Source organism: Stigmatopora nigra, chromosome 21 (assembly GCF_051989575.1).
Source record: "Stigmatopora nigra isolate UIUO_SnigA chromosome 21, RoL_Snig_1.1, whole genome shotgun sequence".
NCBI lineage: Eukaryota > Metazoa > Chordata > Actinopteri > Syngnathiformes > Syngnathidae > Stigmatopora > Stigmatopora nigra.
This window is the reverse complement of record NC_135528.1, coordinates 5530001-5549567: the sequence shown is the minus strand read 5'-3', so window position 1 is coordinate 5549567 and position 19567 is coordinate 5530001. Positions and strand designations below refer to the sequence as shown.

The following is a 19567-nucleotide window of genomic DNA, read 5'->3' as shown; positions in this document are numbered from 1 at the left end:
TAGTGACCTAAAAAATCCAATCCTCCAATCGCAACCATAGCAACGTATACCCAAGTTAAGGACCCCAAATATTTGACCCCCTTCAAGCCCTCCTGCACTCCCGTTAACGCCCAAATCGCTATACCGATCATCTCCAGCATCGTCCCCTCAATAGCCTCATAAAATCCTCAACTGGGTCATAGTGACACTTCCCCTTTAGCGCCGCCATTGTTTTTGGAGAGGCCTCCAATATCTGGCCAGCTGTCAACGGCTCCAAGATTTAACACAGCCCAGTAGGACAATGACAGGAGGCCAATAACGGGTTCCTGGTCTTGTAAAGCCTCCATCTGCAGAGGAAACAGAAGAAATAAACCCAGAGGAGCGCCCACTCACTAGCCTATTAGGGCTGGCGTAATGATACGGTGGAGTGTTTTCACACACACTGAGGTGCGTTAAACTTTTATTGGGAGAGGTCAGTGATGAGGTGGGCTTAGATATGATGGGATAAGGCCTAATACGCTATTTTATCGATGCTTTGTGTCTGCGCGCCACGGCCTGATGTTTCTTTTATGCACGTCCCGCGTGTTGCAGTGTAGGTTTTTTACATTTCTTGTCTGCTCTTGCTTATCACATCTCTGCACTTTCTTTAAAATGTTCAGCGTTACGGACGGAGAGATGTCGGAATTTGTGACCCTGTTCCTTCTTTCTCGCCGTCTATACGCTTTGCATCCAATCATTGTGGCTTTTATGACCCTTCCATGGAGTCTTGTAAAATGAATAAAGGGGGAATGTCATGGATTGTTTTGCAACCTTTGCAGTGGAAGATAGACTACATTTACGTGCAAGTTGGCAGTTACTTATTTCTGCAAGGTCATCTAAATAGGTGTATATGCTTGTATATATTTTTTCATTTCTTTTAAATGGGCTGGCGTATTTTCCGGACTATAGCGCACACTTTATTCATCATTTGACTGGGCGTGCAACTAACAAACAAGTTCGACTTGTGTTTTTTCCTTTTTCTAATAACTAAAAACACACATAATTGGATTGGAAAAATTTATTCATCCCCTATTCGGGAAATTTTGTTGTCACAGTAGCAAGAGGGTGAGAATACAGACACAGCAAAAGACATTTTAGACATAAAAAGATAGGTAATAAGTTTATACATAAATTCATGAATAAATATATAAATAAATAAGCGTGTTGCTGAAATATATATACACACATATACATACACATACATATATAAGCACATATATACATACACATATATGTAATTGCATGCATATGGTAGGTCTTAACACACAGCCATTTAATAATATAGTATTTAGTTACTATATATAAAGATATATTGGGTTTTTAGCAGCTGTGGAGATAACTATTCCACTGGAAAGCTTGTGACAGTCTGCATAAAAGCCAAATGGATTTGTCTAGTGATGATCACCCCAAAAAAATGCACTTGACTTGTTCTTTGTTGACTGTACGCTTGCAAATAACCATGCAGCGTTTGAGAAGTGCAAAGTATAAAATGTAAAGAAATGCCCCTTAAGAGATTTGAGGAAGGCCGGCGAGGATAAGTCCAATCCAGAGCATGAATTATTTGCAATCTGTTTGTTTGGAGTTTTCTCATGGAACGCTTGTGTGCGTGCAAGTGAGTGTTCAAAGCAGGCCTGAGGGGACCAAAACTCCAAACCGGCGAGCTCCATCCCACAGCTAAATTACACAAGCCAACCATGATTTCATGCTCGACTTGGTTACTTCTGCCTTTTTTTTCCTTGGCCGGCTCTCCTCCCTTTCTGTCTCATTTACCTCCGCGTTAACCCCGTGTGGATCTTATCTGGCTAAAGAGCAAAAAAATAATAAAAAAATAGAGGTGAAGCAAGCGGCCGTGTGGCATGAATATTTCATTGCTGTTTGCATTACCATTTTCTCCAAAGATTCGTCCTTTTATGTTTAATTCATGCGGCATCCGACCCCCGCCACCCCCCGGTCGTGGCCCTTGCGCTCCCCGATCGTGGGTCAAGCGGGCCTTTTTGCCCGTGCTAGGTTGCGTAGGTGGATGTGGGTGGAGGTATGATATGTTGATAGAATAGACCCGCGTTTTAGGGGGGGAGCAAGGGGTGAGTGCGAGGCTAACGCCGGCTCATCCTCACTCTCTCTCATTCGCACTCCTCTGCCCTCGGGCTGGATTAGAAGACGAGGTGGGAGACGGAGTCAGATTGGAAAGGAGAGAGGAAAAAAATGTGTTGGTAGGAAAGAAGAGATTAAGAACGAATCTATATGGAAGTCCTTTTCTTTTTGGGCGGCCGCCGGCTGGGATCCCGTCGCGATTGGCCTTCGTATGCCTCCGAATATGGCCGCCCCGTGCCGTCGGGGTGACTGACGGCTCTCTTTCGCCTTCCTATTTTATCACCTAAATGAGCGTTGAATGAAAAAAAGGCAGGGCAGGCTGACGGCACTTTGAATGGGCAGCTCAGCAGGAGAATGATGGCGCTTGAGGTATTGGGAACCCAAAGCTTCGGTATCTTCGCCTAGACACCGAAAATGGGCTCCTTTAAATGTATAGTTTCTTCAAAATTACCATAAGAGTAATTTAAACCAGTGAGGCTCAGGCGGGGAGATCAAGTATGAAGAGCGCTTGACCAGAGTGTGTGTGAAAGTGAATATTTAGCCTTAGAAATTTGTGTTTGTGGGTAGGGGTGTGTGTGTGTGTGTGTTTGTGTGCGTGTGTGTGTTTGTGTGCATGTGCGTGTGTGTGTGCCTTCATATAAGGGACCCCTATAACGGGGGGTCACTCTTGGCCAATAGATCATTTGGTATATGTCTGAATTTATATACACATGGAGTATATATTACGTGTATGTGTGCTAATGTATGTGTGCAAGTATGTGTGTATATTAAATATCCAATTGGTGCTAGTTTTATATATTTTCTGATCTGCTTTTGCATAAGGACTGGAATTTTTTAAATATTTCTTCCTATATCATCTTTTCTAATATTTCGAAAGTCCACCCTGTTAATTGAGGAACCAAAAAATAATCAATAGAGGAAACAATAATCATGAAATCTCATATTAAGTGGTATCTATTTTTTTGGATTAGAAGTTATGGTTGACTTGTGTCAGATTGCGGGCTATCATGAAGACATTGAAATATGAATATGAAATATGCGCTGCACCTGATTACACATTCATTTGCACACAGATTGAAATATGTCGTCTCTCCGCCTTCGGTAACATTTTTAAATTAGCAAGATAACAAAGACCGATTAGAGCTGTCACGTCCATGTTAAACAAACAGCAATTTCCAATCCAGGCTTTTCTATTTGACCAATTTCTTTGCTTGAAAAGTGATTTTTTTTGTACATTTGACTGCTCTGGTAACCAAGGCAGGTACTCTGCCATCAGACAGCAATCTACAAAAGTGAAACTTGGTGTCTTGTGTGTCTTTGAATTAGAGTCCGTCTTTGAATGTGGAAAAAGAAAAAAAAACATTTGTAATGGAACCTCTAGGGAGCATCTGTCTTGGTCTGGCTCTTCAAATTGCCTCTGTGCATCTCATTGTGTTTTTTTTCTCTTTGAGTACATCATGAAGAATCTTTGACTGGAGATACCTTTCAAATTTAGGAGAATACTCATTAAAATTTCAGTGTCAAATCTTGTTATTGGCAAAAATTTCAACATTTTCTTTCTTTCTACAAGATATCAAAAGTCCTTCTTTCATCAAAACCAACATTACTAATATCACCACTTTAAAAAGACATCTCCTGCATGGATAAGGCAATTTTTCACTCAACTTGTTGATATATTATCACTACCTACATTATTTCCACCATATTTTTCACCTTATTTGATAGACTGAACAGCGTTTTGATCCCTTACATTAATCATAGCATACCTCATAAAGAGATTTCCTCTGGAGTAATGTTCCTAATTCATGTTTGTCTGTAATTATACTCGCACAAACCTAGCGATGCCCATCCATCAATGTATGGCAACAGCTGTGGATCTTTCTCATCCCTTTTATTTCACCATGGCTTAAAACCACTGCTGTAATATTTGGCGGAAATATTAAACGCATGATGGATTCTGGCATACATGGCGGTTAAATAGCATTTGACTTGAGTTGCGGGAAGATTGAAAGTTTAGCGAATACATGAGGTAGGAAGAAAAGTCAATTAATTGCTGTTCTGAGTCAAATCCGTTTTTTTCTGATATACAAATACTCTGTTTTGATGCAAAACCAAGACAATTAACAACTTTGAAAGTCACTCACCCGGATAGACCTGCTTAGTTATTCGGCGATAATGAGAAGGATTTATGCGCAAAATGGAGGATGTCTATTTATTTTTAACATATGCACGGCTAAGGCTCCTGAGAAGAAAAAAAATAACTTTTTAATATTTGTCTACCATAATAATATCATGTGCTACCATCTCAACTTTATAAAAGACTCACAAGCTAATTAGCCTGTATTTACAGTATGCATTTAATGAATCCATGTCAATTATATTAGTTAGTGGTCCATTTGTCGTATTTTGGGAAGAAAAACAGATATTACAGGATATCCGATAACACTAACCCAGTAAAAAAAATGGATAACATTTAACAAACGTCTTCTGTTAGCTTCAAACTAAAGTCTGTCTTAGAAATAAAACTGACTGTCTTTATTACAGCGATCCGTCATCCTATAAAAACAAGTGTCTCTCCAAAAAACTCCTTCCAGAAGCAACGAAACAAGTTTAACTTCCCGCTCGTGAACTTCCATCGACCTCTCTGAGGGTCCGTCTTTAGATCTCTCATCTTAACCCAGGCGATTCTCCACTAACACGTGTTTAGGGGAATAACTTGACCGCTGACACACATAAAACCTTCAACCGCACAACTTATTTTTTCTTCCTCAGAACTTCCTACTCCTAATCGAAGCCACAATAACAACAACAAAATGAAATGTCCTTGTTATGACAGCACCACGTACGCCTCTTGCATCCCTCCGTGTGTGAGGATTAAACACACCTAAGCAGAGTCAGTATGACTGATGCTGGGGCTGTTGCTAATAAATGTTAATGACACCCCCAGGGCAACAAGGCGGCGTTTCCTACCATCAACTTATAGCACTGCGGTCGTGCTTTGGTGCCCCTGTCTTTGCACGCAAGGACTTGCCGGTGCTCGGACGTTTGATCGCCGGTCTTTTGGTTGCCGGTCTTTTGATCGCCGGTCTTTTGGTCGTCTGACTTTTGGTCGGTGGTCTTTTGGTCGGTGGTCTTTTGGTCCCTTCTGGAGGCCGGTCAAATGGTGACAACTCTCAAAATTATATTCATGAGGGAGTTTAATGTCTAAGACAGAGAGTTTAATATCTAAGTACTGTTTAAATCTAAGTACTGTTAAATATTGAAGTACTGTTTAATATCTAAATACTGTTTAATATCTAAGTACTATTTAATATCTAAGTACTGTTTAAATCTAAGTACTGTTTTATATCTAAGTACTGTTTAATATCTAAGTACTGTTTAATATCTAAGTACGGTTTATTATCTAAGTACTGTTTAATATCTAAGTACTGTTTAATATATAAGTACTGTTTAATATCTAAGTACTGTTTAATATCTAAGTACTGTTTAATATCTAAGTACTGTTTAATATCTAAGTATATCTGAGCGGCGACCAAAAGACGGGCGACCAAAAGACCAGTAACGACGAATAGGGACAATTAGCCAGATTGCGGGAGGTCGTCGGCGGCCGTTACCCGGGATCGGACGGCCCCGCGTGGCCTAGTTCTGGTCCCCTCGCCACGACGGCGTGGACGCTTTATTGCCGCTAATTCACAAGGCCCTCTGTGTCCCGCGCTGCTCTCTTTACAGCCTAAGCAGGCCAAATCCATTTAAATAAACACCGGCGCGGCACAATGATGACCGAGGTGTTTAAAGGCACTGATGCGGGAATTGTGCGCACGCCGCCTTACGCCGTTAAGGTATTTTTAGGGCCAATATAGCGTACGAGTCGTGGCTGAAACAATGGTCGGCCTCTTTGGGTTCATACAAATGTGCTGCACTTTTTGTACTGTAATGTGACTGCAGGCGATGCACGTATAGAATGGAGGTGTCGTATGTATGGGCCAGCTGTGACAAGAGACGGTAGATTTGGAGCGTTGGGAAAGTTTTGATAAACAGGCAAAGAACAGCAGGGCTCCTGTGTCTCCAAACGACTCAGACATGAACTCATTTCATTATGTGAAAACATTAGGTGGTCGAAAATGGGAGGAAATGCCCAGTCAGTTCATTCTTTGTTATGCTTGGTATGAGACGGCCATGCAATGGGTTCAGAATTGAGATGGATATATGTACAGGGTAGGCTGTACTGACTATATCGCATTTTGTGTTGAATTTGTATTTGTATTTGCATTTGAGAGGCAAAAATGCTGATAGTTAAGGCGTCATGTAGTTAGAAATGGTGTACAATGAAGTAGTTTCACTGTGACATAAGGTATTTTGCGGACTATAAGTCGCCCTGGCCAAAGAATAGACAATGTAGAGGCAAAAACTATACGTGTTGTATATCTTGGAGGGTATTTTTCATTTTTGTAGAAACCAAGAACATATGTCAAAGCAAAAATAAAATGTAGAACAAGAGGCTAAATATGTTTAGGTCAGGCTGTTAATGGTCAGAGAGAAAAAATTATAGCTAAAAATATTAGTTGAAGGCACAGCCTAATTATGAAACCAAGTGCAAATTATAGTCCAGAAAATACATGGCAGAAGACACTCAGTTAGTGCTGAATTTTACTTTGAAAATCAGATTATTTTCTATTAATCAAGTATTTTTCATTCACATTTAGATTACTTTACCTACTACTCCCCTGGATTAAATTCCCAATAAAGAAACAATAAATAAAGTCACTAAATCCGACCAAGTCATGCGCAATATAGCTTTTGACCTCCATTCCGCCGTATAATAAGAGCCTTCTTTTAGTCTGCACGTTAAGTTAAGCTTTACTAGGTCATGTCGACATTCCGTAGTAGCAATTTTTCAGTTTCTTGCCCAGTAGTATATGAGTTTGTGTATGTTTTTGTCTTAACATGGGCTCCTCTTTTGCATAAACCCACCACCACCGACAATGTCTCTGTGGTACACAGCCTGACAGTGACACAAAGCCTCGCACTAGTGAGCATGCATGATAAAGTAAACAGGGGATTATTAAGCAAAAACATCAGTCAATAGTGCTGCAAGCTGTCGAAAACTTTGCCTGGGGTGCCTTTAGGCTATAATGGTTTATTATTTATATGCCTTTATATTAAAAAAAAACATACAAGATCTCATGGAGACGAACTGTACTTAAGTTTTCAAAGTTTTCCGAGTCTACTGTGTAAATCTTAACCAAAACCTGATGGAAAATAAATGGGATAACCTTTGTTTCGCTCGATAAAAATACGTCTGAATCCGTCGACAATATTGAAGTATTTCATCCACTGAGTACTTCTTCTAAAGTAATTATTTGGCTGACTGGCTTTTTCTCGAACCGTATCGTTTTAAAGCAAGCATACGCTCACTTAGATACAATTTTTTTAGCCACTCTATGCAGCTTTGACCACCAGCCGGCCTCCATTCCTAGAAAAAATATTTAGCTCAAATCTAAACACCCCTGTTATTTATGAAGTTGTGGTCATCCCTCAACTCATTCCGTGGAAACGTCGTGTTTTAAGAGCTGACAGAAATTCTCTCGTAAAGTCCAATTTACGTTCTCGGCTGGCCGCTGAGCGGCAACTCTCGCCCCTGCCGTAAATCCTCACCTCCGAATACGTGAATGGGCCTCTGTGCCGGAGGCGGGGAACCACCACCACCCCCCCGTCCCCCTCGGCTCTAAGCAACCGCAACCCCCGACTCGGCGAGCGGTCCAAGCAAGGAAACGAGCGTAAAGTTTAACGTGACATTCTCAGACCGGCGAGGCCACGGAGGAGTGCTTGAGCTTGAGATTTTTTATGTATTTATACCCATTTCATACACATACACACACATGGCGTGGCACGCCAGGTCTGAAAATGCAGGTTGGATGCATGTCACAGAGTGCATTCGATCCGTCCCTGCGGGATGCCGTGCAAGAGTGGAAAGTCCAGGTGGAATAGCTAATGCATCTTCTATACCACGCCGTATGTATGTATAGACATAGATGCCCGTACGGGCGCTAGAATATTTATTAAAAGGCTGGAGTATAGAGTGGAAGCATCATAGACGGCATACGACACGCATGGCACGGTTCTTATATGCAGGGCCTTATTGATTTGGAGTGGCAGAAAGAGAGCGAGACGGGGGCCAAGTGGAAGATTATTCCGAATAACAACGTACATCTCTCGGTGGGAGTCCGGCGCAAAGCGAGTGACAGCATCTGGGCTAAATTGTGATGAAATGATTGCTTGACTCGACGCTAAAGCCGCCTCTGTACTCGGCCCCATGTATGATTCATATATAGATGCGTGGAGGATTCCTTCAAAGCTCTCACATGTTTATGAGTCCATAACATCTGACGTGTTCATGTTTATGCTCCCAAGCCGCATTTGACATTTTCTAGATACGATAAATCATTAATGATGACCTCAATAGGCGCTCACATCTTTGGCCCGCAGATCAATAAAGTGGTTAAGAGAGTAGGTCAGAGGGTCCCCGGTGGTAGCTGTCACCACACTAACATACACACCCACCCATCCACATACATGTGAGTGGATGGGTGGGTGTGTATGTTAGTGTGAGTATCTTTCTCTCCGGCCTCCAAACGGTCCCGAGCAGCACGCCACGATCAGACGGCGACGCTAATTGGCGGTCAAACGCGACACCGGCAGGATTGCAGCTGCTTTCCCCAGGTTTTTTTTCCTGTTTTTTTTTTCCTCCCACAGCATGCCATCCCCCGGCAGTAAGCGGTGGGACTTCCATTTATTATTGATTGAATCCAAAAATGAAAGCAGAAACGCTCAGTGGGGACCGAGCATTTTTTTTGCCCCATAGATATAAAAGAGCTTGACCAACAACTTTATGTGAAAACAGACCTTTATACTGTATTAAGTCGACTCTATGTACACCTCGGTCCATGTCCAAAATCTATAAGCGAATGGCAAATCCATTTTTCTTAAATGCAATGAATTACAAGCTGATCAATGGAGATAGTGACTAAAATGTGGTTTTGGTTTGCCTACTTATTTCTAAATTTTACTGGAAAAAAACCATATTTGTAAGTGGAAGTTGGTGCTTAAAGTGAGAGAGTAGCCGTGAAATATACTTAATTTTTTGTCTATTCTTCTGTAGCACGTTAATTATGTGGTGGTTAATCTTTCCAAACAATTAGTGATTATTGTTCTGTGCGCCCTCCGACATCAGCCAATTACATGATTTATTTCGTAAACTAAGTTTAACAATCTCAAGCCCCGATAAGCAACAAAACCATCTTGAATCCAATTTAAAATCAGATAAATTCATAATCAAAACCACCAAGCTACCCTCATCCAATGACAATAACCAACCAAAATGCCACCACTTCTCCATAGACAACTTTTGACTATTATACCTCTCAGCACTTATGTAAACACTTCATTAAAATCCACCCCACAATAAATGAACACCTTCCTCAAAGCCATATCACTCCTCCACCTCATATAGAACGCCAATAAATCTTATACAGCCAGTTTACATATCCAATCCCCCAAACTGTAGTCCGCTAAGTCAATTATTCACAATACTGCAACCCTGCGATTTTAGTCCAATCCGTCCATCCTCCTTTGAGAATTGGCATCCTACCCAGTCCCCTGATGATGACACGGCGCCGTGTAGTCCCTCGCCAAACTGGGCACCATTTCTCGTCAGCGGCGCTCAATGATTCAGCTGTGCAACGTTGACCTCCACCTCACCTTGGCAGAAACTCCCCAACCAAATGGACACTTGGCAGCCATAGCCCACTCTGGATATCGAAGCCCGTGTGCCCGCCAGTGATAACACACACACACACACTTTTGCCATGCACGCACACACGCCCACGCGCTCTCTGGCAGCGGTTGCGATGCTGTGCGAAACAAAGGGGCAGATGGTTGTCAAGCTTAAGCGCCAGCACTTGCAAGGTGGTTAAAATATGCATTTGTGTTTGTGTGCAAGCAAGGCAAATGTATTTGTACAGCGCATTTGGAAAACAAGGCGATTAAAAGTACTTCCCGTGCAACCTAAATGAGCCAACGTGCCGCCAAGCGCCTCTCCGAGGTGGTTTTAACCAGGTTAATGCACACCCGCAGCTCGTCGCTATTTGTTTTAGTCCGTCGGTGTGGGCCGACATGCCGTGCTTTGCCAGGAGTGAGGATAATAAGAGACAGAACCCCTTTTTAACACTGCTCTTTATATACTCCCCGGACGCTTTATTAGGTAGCGCTGCACATTCTAATGAGTCCCGATACAAGAGCTGTATGGAATAGGACGCTATTACTGTGATGTGCTCAATTGCAGACATTTTTTTTTTTAAAGTACTTGTCGGGGAAACTTAGCCCGGCCTGATGACCGTGCAAGAGTAGATTCGTGTGGGGTTGTTTTATTAGGTGTTTGGATTGTGTACTGTTGTTAACAAGAGGAGATGGGAGGGGTTTCAATGTTTGGATGATGTAGTTGTCAATGAAAACTAAGTGTATTTACTTTTTTTTAACCCAATCTGGGAGGGTGATTGGATCTTATTGGACTTGGCAAGTTTGCCTACTCTAATTCTGAAGGGTTGTGATTTTTTAATGTGTTTTTGTTAGTGTTGTGAAATACAATCGGAAGTGATTTCAGTATGTTAACAGAGTATATATTGGAGGTATAGTTTCTATAGGTTTGCTGTTATTTAGTTGTCGTATTAATGTTTTAACATTCTGTCAACAGTTCTGGTTGTGATGTCACAACCAGAATTACTTAGAAAAAAGTAAGTGTTCCTTGTTACAATGTTTTGGGTGGAAGAGTTTTTAAATTTAAAAAAAGCAGACAAGAGTGCCAGATTATTTTTCTAAATTTGCTATAATTTCCATTTCATAGCACTTACATGTCAAAGGTGAATTGACTGAAAGGGGGCGCTAATGTAATCATACATGATTCCTATCATACCGAAACAGTGTTGAGCCAATAACTGTCAGCACGCAAGTCATTGGGAAACTTTTTGGAAAGAACAAGTGTGCTAGTTTTCTATCCAAAACCATTTCATTCGCAATGTCCGCACCATATTTTGTGAAACCACAAAACGTGGAGTCCAATGCTAACACATTTGCCTCGTGAATATGAATAGTGTTGAAATACTGGCTGAAGTGGTGGAAGATTATGTTTTTAGCGCCTCTGAACAAATAAATAATGCAATAGTTGAACATACTATTGTCCTTGGCCGCTATTTCAAGTTAACTACCCTGCAGGAGCGCTTGAGGGTAAAAACAAAAAAAAATGGGAAGGATTTAAATAGCAATATACTTTAATATAATCAATAGCATGCGAAACTAGTTGTTAGGCTAGAAATAACTGGAGGGATGAGAAAAATACTGGGTATGGTATAATGACATCTATTCTACGTAGGATGATGTTATTTTATTGTGGGTTAGCAACTCTTGCAATGTTTATCACTGCATATCGCTTTGTGTCGGCTTGTAATATCTCTTTTATTTGCCTCTTGATAATTTATGAGCTGCTTGCCAAGATGCTTTTTTAATTGCTTTAGATCCTTGCTTTTCTTTACAAGCCACTGAGTTGTCACATAACTGACTTGCGAATGGAATCAACGGGACTTGACCCGCCAGGGAAAGAAAAAGTGCTACAGAAAATGATTTCCTGCGAATATTTAACGGGAGGAGCCAAATTTTCAAGTAGCCTGGGGATACAAATTTAAGGGCCAAATGTCATGTGGAAACTCAACCGTACGAGAGTCACATTTCCCAAGTCAATTTACAAGTCATATTTAATTGGCTGACTCGAACCTCGTCCTTTAGCCAATGAGAGCGTCCAGTCCGCATGACCGGACGTTTGGTCGCCGGACCTTTGGTCGCTGGTCTTTTGATCGCCCGTACTTGGATATTAAACAGTACTTGGATATTAAACAGTACTTAGATATTAAACAGTACTTGGATATTGAACAGTACTTAGATATTACACAGTACTTGGATATTACACAGTACTTGGATATTAAACAGTACTTAGATATTAAACAGTACTTGGATATTGAACAGTACTTAGATATTACACAGTACTTGGATATTACACAGTACTTGGATATTAAACAGTACTTAGATATTATACAATACTTGGATATTGAACAGTACTTAGATATTACACAGTACTTGGATATTACACAGTACTTGGATATTAAACAGTACTTAGATATTAAAGTCTCTCTCTTAGATATTAAACCCTCTCTCTTAGATATTAAGCTCGCTCTTTTAGATATTAAACTCTCTCTTTTAGATATTAAACTCTCTCTCCTGAATATAATTTTGAGAGCTGGTGTCAACAGTAAACTCTCTGTCACCATTTGACCAGCGACCAAAAGACCGGCGACCAAACGTCCGAGCACCCCAGTCCGTATCATGGAGCCATTGGAAGGCCATCCACTCCAATCCATCCCAAGTCGTTAGGCTTGTCCACGAGGCTAATCATCATCTCGTCTGGCTCCGCTTAGCCAAAGAGCGAGAATGAGACAGTTAAATATTCATGTCTCGCCGCAGTGTAATATCCTCCTCAATAATGTTTGAACCTTTTGGACCCGAGCTAATCGGCCGTAATGGCGGTCGAGCCGAGCCGAGGCGTAGCGGGCCTACGATCTCCATAACAGTCCAAAGGCAAGTGGAGATCCTGGATCTCCATCTCGAACATACCGCCAACGTGGTTCCTTTTCCCTCGGGGCGCGCCGCTGTGACATCACTCGATTAATAGTGGAACAATTAATTATGACCTATTAGGCGGGGGAATTAGATTAGGTGGAGGGAAAGAATATATCCATGTGATAATATTACACCAGGATACATTAATGTCTTTTTGGATGAGACGCAGTCCGCTATCTAATTATAACCATGATAAATGGCATTTCTCATATGATAACGCGTCCGTAGCTCAACAAGGACATTCTTTACATTGGTATAATTTGATTTTATTGAATGCCTGTGAGAATCCCATATAAGGCGAGGTGACAACGTTAGATGAAAGTTTCATATAGATGACACACTTATGCCAATGCAATATTTGATAGCACATCATGTTGGATATTTAATGCCTAAATGTGCTATATGTTGTTATTGTTGTTTAAATATAGATGTGTTTTTTTTTCTTCTTTCAAAGTAGAGATGCTTGCAATGATAAACGTGACGTTTGAATTTTAATATCAGAACGTATCAAAGTGTATAGCGCTGAGGGCACTTCACTTTTCAGAAGAACCGTGCGTTTAATATGAAGTGACAAATATGTTTTTATGGAATGTACAGTCGCATGCATATTTATGGGATGCCGTTTTGATTCTCTTCTTACATTGGAGTCTCATGGAATTATTCACTTTCCTGAAAATCGACAACAACAAAAAAATACTCCCACTTTATACTAGAATGAAGGTTTCTGGAATTAAAAAAGACAACAGAAGTACACTTGTACTCAAAGTCACTGTCAAGTAAAAAAAACAGACTTAAAATACAATATACATACATATATCTATGTATAAATGCATATGGATGCTAATGTTGGCACAAACAAAGGAGCTTAGGTTGCTGGATTCAGACTCCTTGCAACATTTTACTGACATCTAGTGTTACAAAATGTAGATGGCAATACAGTAGCTGTGTGTGACCCTAGGCAGGTAAACAGATACACACATTTACACAGTACACACAAGCTCCCCACTTGCCAATACATCAGTGTATCGATCTAGATGCCTCACTGTGACCTTGAACCATCAGACAAGTGGAAGCGCCTGGTCGGGCCTAAAGCCATCCATCGCCTCCCTCGCCCACACTCTTTCTCTCTCTCTCTAAACCCCCCTGCTCGATTTGCAATGACTTGAGGGTAGACGGTGAGGATAAAGAAAGCCGCCGAAGCGGACCTCTGAACCGGTGGGCCTTATGTTGCGGCCAGCCTTGGCCTCTAGGCGACAGTCTGTTCCGGGTAAAGGAGCAAAAGTGGGTCATCTTGTCTGTGATGCAAGCAGAGAAAGGAGAAAATGGAAAGATCTACGGGATCTAGACAAATGGAGCACTACGTTTAGCAAGATTACGTAAGGGATGATATGGATGTTATTCCCAGGGTGGGCATAGAAAGTACATCTGAAGAGGGAATACATTCAGTTAATATGCTAATCAGGAAGTACATGATGAAATGTCTTCTCTTGGGAGGGAAAGATGGCGTCAAGTCATGCCTGGGGCTCTTTATGAAAGCACATTTTTAACGGGTGTCCGACGCAACCGACGGGATGTTTAAGTCATGTTTCCCTGAAGCAGAAAGCTTACTTAAACACTATATAATCATGATGGGATGGCGAGAGGTCATTAACAGGTGAGGAGTGCAACCAAGGAAATGGTAACTCATTACATCAGTGTTGGCTCTACATTGTCAGTTGCTTAGACATCACTTTTCGTCAGTTTTGACAATCAATGGGCGCCGTCAAAGTTCTTTAAATAGTCAGAGGACAGCTTCATATTTGATTTCCACTGTCTAAAAACCTCATCCAGTCGCCATTACGCATCCTGACAATGAAAATCCCCAAAATGGCTACAGAGAGAATACTTAAAAATGTTTTCCGTCTTCCCTTTTCATGTCATCACGCGCCATAACGAGCTCGCCAGCGCCTCCGTACACTTCCATGTGGGCGCTCTCTTCATAAGATGTGACACCTGACGGCCCATTAGCTCCCAAAGTGCTATTTTATTCCAGGAAAATTCTCTCCTTATAGAATATTTAGGCTTTGTGTTTCCCCGGGCTTGTCAACATGCATGCATTATTCATGTTAATGCGCCATTATCTGACGCTCGGCGTGACGCCACGCGCCCGTTGACGGGTCCCGCGACCTCCTGAACCCAACGCCGCCGCCGGCGCGCCTTCAGCGCTGCATTAAAAGCGGGCCTTTGATTGCGCTATTAAAATGCAGTCCGTAACGTGAGCGAACACCTGCCTTGAAGAATTACCTATACCGCTCGCCTTTAATTATGCACTTAAAAGGCTGTTTGTGAGCCATTAAAGATAAACTGAGAACATTATGGGGGTTTTTCTTACAGTATATAGTCACACGTCAGGTTAAAAGAATGCAAAATGGCCACTGTGCAAGTCCTGAATTAGGAATTTATGTCGCAGTATAAAAAGCGCGTTAATGTTTTTATTGTAAACAACCGTCATTGTGCCGCCTTGTCAAAAGTGCATGCTGGGATACCCGCGGGTGTTTCTCTGAACCAGCCGACAAAACCTTTAAATTTCGCAGCCATCAAACCTATCGTAGACGTAGAAGACGTTTGACGAGCCAATAAACGGAAGGCTTTTCGCAGCTAATTAAATTGACGCTCGGAGGTTATTGACAAGCTTTATATGAGCGACCGTGGTTTGATACGCAGGTTATTTTTAAGATGGCAGATGAGCACAATGCATAATTTATTACAGCATGCAATAAGTCTCCCAAGCTGTTGAATAAAGGAAGTAATGGGCGGCTGAAATGATTGGGTTTCTAAATGGGCAAGATTAAGGTGAGGGGGGCGTAGGGTGGTCCTATTTGGAGGTTCTTTTAAAGGTAAGAGCAATTATTTGACAACCAATCAACTGCCGACACTCCCTTCCTCGATCTGACCTTCTGAGACTTGTAACCATGGAAATGTTACTCAAGTACAGTTGTTCATTTAAAAAGCTGTTATGTCCACACCCCCTCGCAGTCTGATCTTACCTTTAGCACACTGTATTAGCGTCACAGTGACAAACTGGTAGTAAAAAATATCCGAGCCGCACTCTGATAATAATATTGTAATTCTGCCTGTCAGTGTTTCTATTTACATGATGTGTTTTCTTTTCATTTGGCATCTATGACAGTCTGCATATTTAATGTGTTTGCAGTAAACGGTCAAATATTTACGAGGGCTTTGTTGACAGAATGCGAATATCAACTGTGTATTTAGCGGCATGAGAGATGCAAAGTAGTACAAATGATTCAGCACAGTGCTTCGACAAATTTAAATAATAATAACGTGGCAATATAAAAACACTTTGCTGTTAAACATCGGCAGAACTTGGAACCTATTAACCGCGGTAAATGAGGTATTACTGTATTCTGGTTATTTCGTTATCTGGAATAAGATGGATTATTGATTACTAATACATGCAACATGCTTATTTATGTATTTATTCATTTATTTATCAACTTGTTACCTATTTATTTATGTCTAGAATGTCTTTTGCTGTGTCTGTATTCTCACCCTTTTGCTAATGTGACAATTACATTTCCTGAATACATCTAATATAATCTAATCTAATTTTTAATGAGTACATCTCAGGTACCTTCATGTATTGCATTAGTTAAATGTTACGACAACACGTTTTTGGGTGATTTTCCTAGAAATTTATTGTGAAATAGTTACCTTGAAAGGAAAGTTATTGACCATCAATTGGATTTGAAAACTCTCTTTTGTGAGATCATTCCTGATTCTTTCTAAAACATCCACTTGTATCATTATACATTATAAAACACTCTCTTTTTGTGTATAGCCCAGGTTCACAGTAAATCCGTCAATACAATAGCCCATCACGAGCCCATCCGAACAGCAATCACATGCATGCACAAATAGCTTCTCTGTTGGATGGGCTTCCGATGGATCGTAGTCTGATAACTTGGCAAAAAAAAAAATGTAGGACGGTGCATATTGCAGCGAGGTAGAAAATGAAAGAAATCAATCTCACCATGGTGCCAAAATAACAAAGGAAAATAACATCCCCAAACACGTGTGCGTATGTATATGAGTGTGACTCATCTTGGGCTGCTTATATGGAGGGGGGGGGGTGCTCAAGGCCACGGAGACTGCCAATGATTTTGCATGCGAACACCAATATAAGCGGGCCATCCGGTAGACACGCTCACCAGATTTACGAGGGCTCCCCCGATGGGACGATTTTTTTATTGAGGCAAATACAAATTCAGCAGATAGACAATGTTAGTGTTAGCCCTGCTGACGTGCACACATATCAATCTAAATTTACGTATTTTCTACAGGCACGTTTGGGTTTTGAATGCGGATGCAAGGTGGATGCTGGAGTTCAGATTCTGGATCAGAATGGGAGTGTGGAGTCGCGGATTCAATACTACAATAAGGTGGGTCATTTTCCTTCAAAAACAGATAATGAACACGCTATTATTATTTTAGGCACGTTACTGTACTGGAACTTTCTCTGTAAAATAACCCAAAAAGTGCAAAATGTGCTTTTGAGAGAGGAAACTAGACACTTACCGGAATGATGGTTAATATGTGTCGTGTAGGAAATTGCTACTACAACAACAACCACTTTAAAAATCCCTCCTAGAGACTGTGCACAAACAAACAATTTGTATTGAAGGGTCCCCCAACTTCTCACTTCCCAGCACCAATGTGTGATATTTCCAAGATAGTTTAATGTCGTCTGCCTTTGAAGGGTTAGAAAATCAGTTTGTTCTTTGGCCAAGTGCAGATCTATTCCGATCTGTACGCCCAAGTACAAAGCAGTGATGGCCCAAGACTACAGACAATCTGGCCTAATCCACTTTAAAATTGATTCCGCCATTACCGTGACAGTCGCCATCCCATCAGGAGACACACTATGTAGCATTCTATAAGCGCTGTGCATCTGCAGGTGGCGGCCAAGAAGGCATTTTTTATAAAAGCCAATGTCTGGCCAATGCAAACAATCAAAGTCAATATGTGAGAAAAATGAGCTCATCCCGTCAAGGTTCCACTTGTCCTTACCACTGCCAATACTTGTCTAAGATTGAAATATTGCAGTCCTTCAGCCAACAATAGCCATGTATACTATATCTATATTTGAAACTAGTATATTGGCACACGTAGTACTTTTTAAATTGTTGCCTTTGCATGACCAAATGTGGTGTTGTGATATTAGAATATGAGGCCAATGAATAATTTTAAGAAGAACAAGATTTCTGAAGCAAGTGGTGAATACAGAAAAGCAAAGATAACGTTTGATATGTTACATTTTGGGGTTTTTTGTTACTCTGCTGAGATTTTGAAAGCAGATTAAGTTGTCACATCGTCAAGGTTTGTCACATAAGAGGAATAAAGTACTGCATTTTTCAGATGATAGGTCGTATTTTTTGGGAGAACAATTTTTAATTGATCGTAAACCAAGAACAAATATGTTGTAGTAACAATAGCAGTGAGTTTGGAAGGCCTAGGTGTAAAATCCACGGCCCGCCACTGATCAATAGTAACATGGAGAACAACGGTATCTGTTAACATAAGCGTTTTTTAGACTATATTATATACTACTTCAACTATAGTCAAATTAAAAAACTGAACAGGCTGTTTCAGTTCTAATGGCATGCAATTGTAGACCAGTTTTTACTATAAGTGCTCGAAAACTGGAAGTGGCAGAAGGCGTTCCTGTGAGGACGGAAATGACACGCTCCATTGACTAAAAAGCATCAGGAGACCTGAGCTAGTTTTGGGAGTGGAAGACCAGAAGACCAAGATTGGCTTTCTTGCTTGATTGGCAGAAATTTCCGTCCCGGTGGATGTCCAGCAAGTGTTTGGGATTTGGCGAGGATAAAAACAAAACAATTCTGCTTCATTTTCCAACCTTTTAACTCCATGCATGAGCAATCCAATCAGTAGAGCTCATTAGGAAAGCAAATATCTGGTTTCAGGGACTATATAGATGAATTAACATTTGCAGTACAACACCTTTGGGTTTGGTTTTTATTGTTAAATGTAGAGAGGTGGTCTGTTGTGGTGTTCTGAGTAGATGAGATGTTAAGAGAGGGAATATGTTCTTTATAGGGAGTTCTATATTGGAGTTTTTAACTTAGTGGAACTGAGTGTATATGTTTTATTCGTATATCACGTGCTGACGTATGAAGTATAATTCCGAAGGTGTAGGAGGATTTTTTTTTGTTATATCCGAGTGAGCTTTATTTGCATTTTGCCTCATTAGCATGCCGTAGGAAGCTGACAAGAGTCCACGGGGCAACTTGTTGTTCCCGATAAGAATGATGAGTGTAAAAGCAGTTCAACGCTTTGACAGTTTTTTTTCCCCCAACCATCAAAGGATTAGTATCTCATTTTGCCAATTCCGCGTCAAATCATAAACCGCAGCGTTCACCGCATCCAAAGTTTGTTTTCAGCACCCCCCCAAAAGAATAAATAAACTTCTTCTCCTTTGTCTACAGTCAAACACCTCCGCACATTTGAGTCGGCCGTCTCTTTGTAGAGCGTGAAAATGCTAATTGGACTTTTTTTTTTAAAAGGAGAGGAAAATACAGCATTACCGCCATCCCACCTCCTGGAGTCACATACTGTCAAAATGCAATATTCCAAATTAGATTGTATTTGGATAATCTTTTGAACTGTAATGGGTTTCCAGCCAGCAGGCATATTACTATTGGCACATCATTAT

The 19567-nt window shown here is 41.0% G+C and overlaps 1 long non-coding RNA gene across 2 annotated transcripts in view; it reads left to right on the top strand.

Moving 5' to 3' along the window:
• The window catches only part of LOC144214832 (uncharacterized), an 88042-nt gene that overhangs the window by 57065 nt on the left and 11410 nt on the right, over positions 1-19567 (top strand). For both annotated transcript variants that reach the window (XR_013330291.1, XR_013330292.1), the window contains one exon: positions 17175-17273. This is a non-coding gene — a long non-coding RNA (uncharacterized LOC144214832). The remainder of the gene's footprint in view (positions 1-17174; positions 17274-19567) is intronic.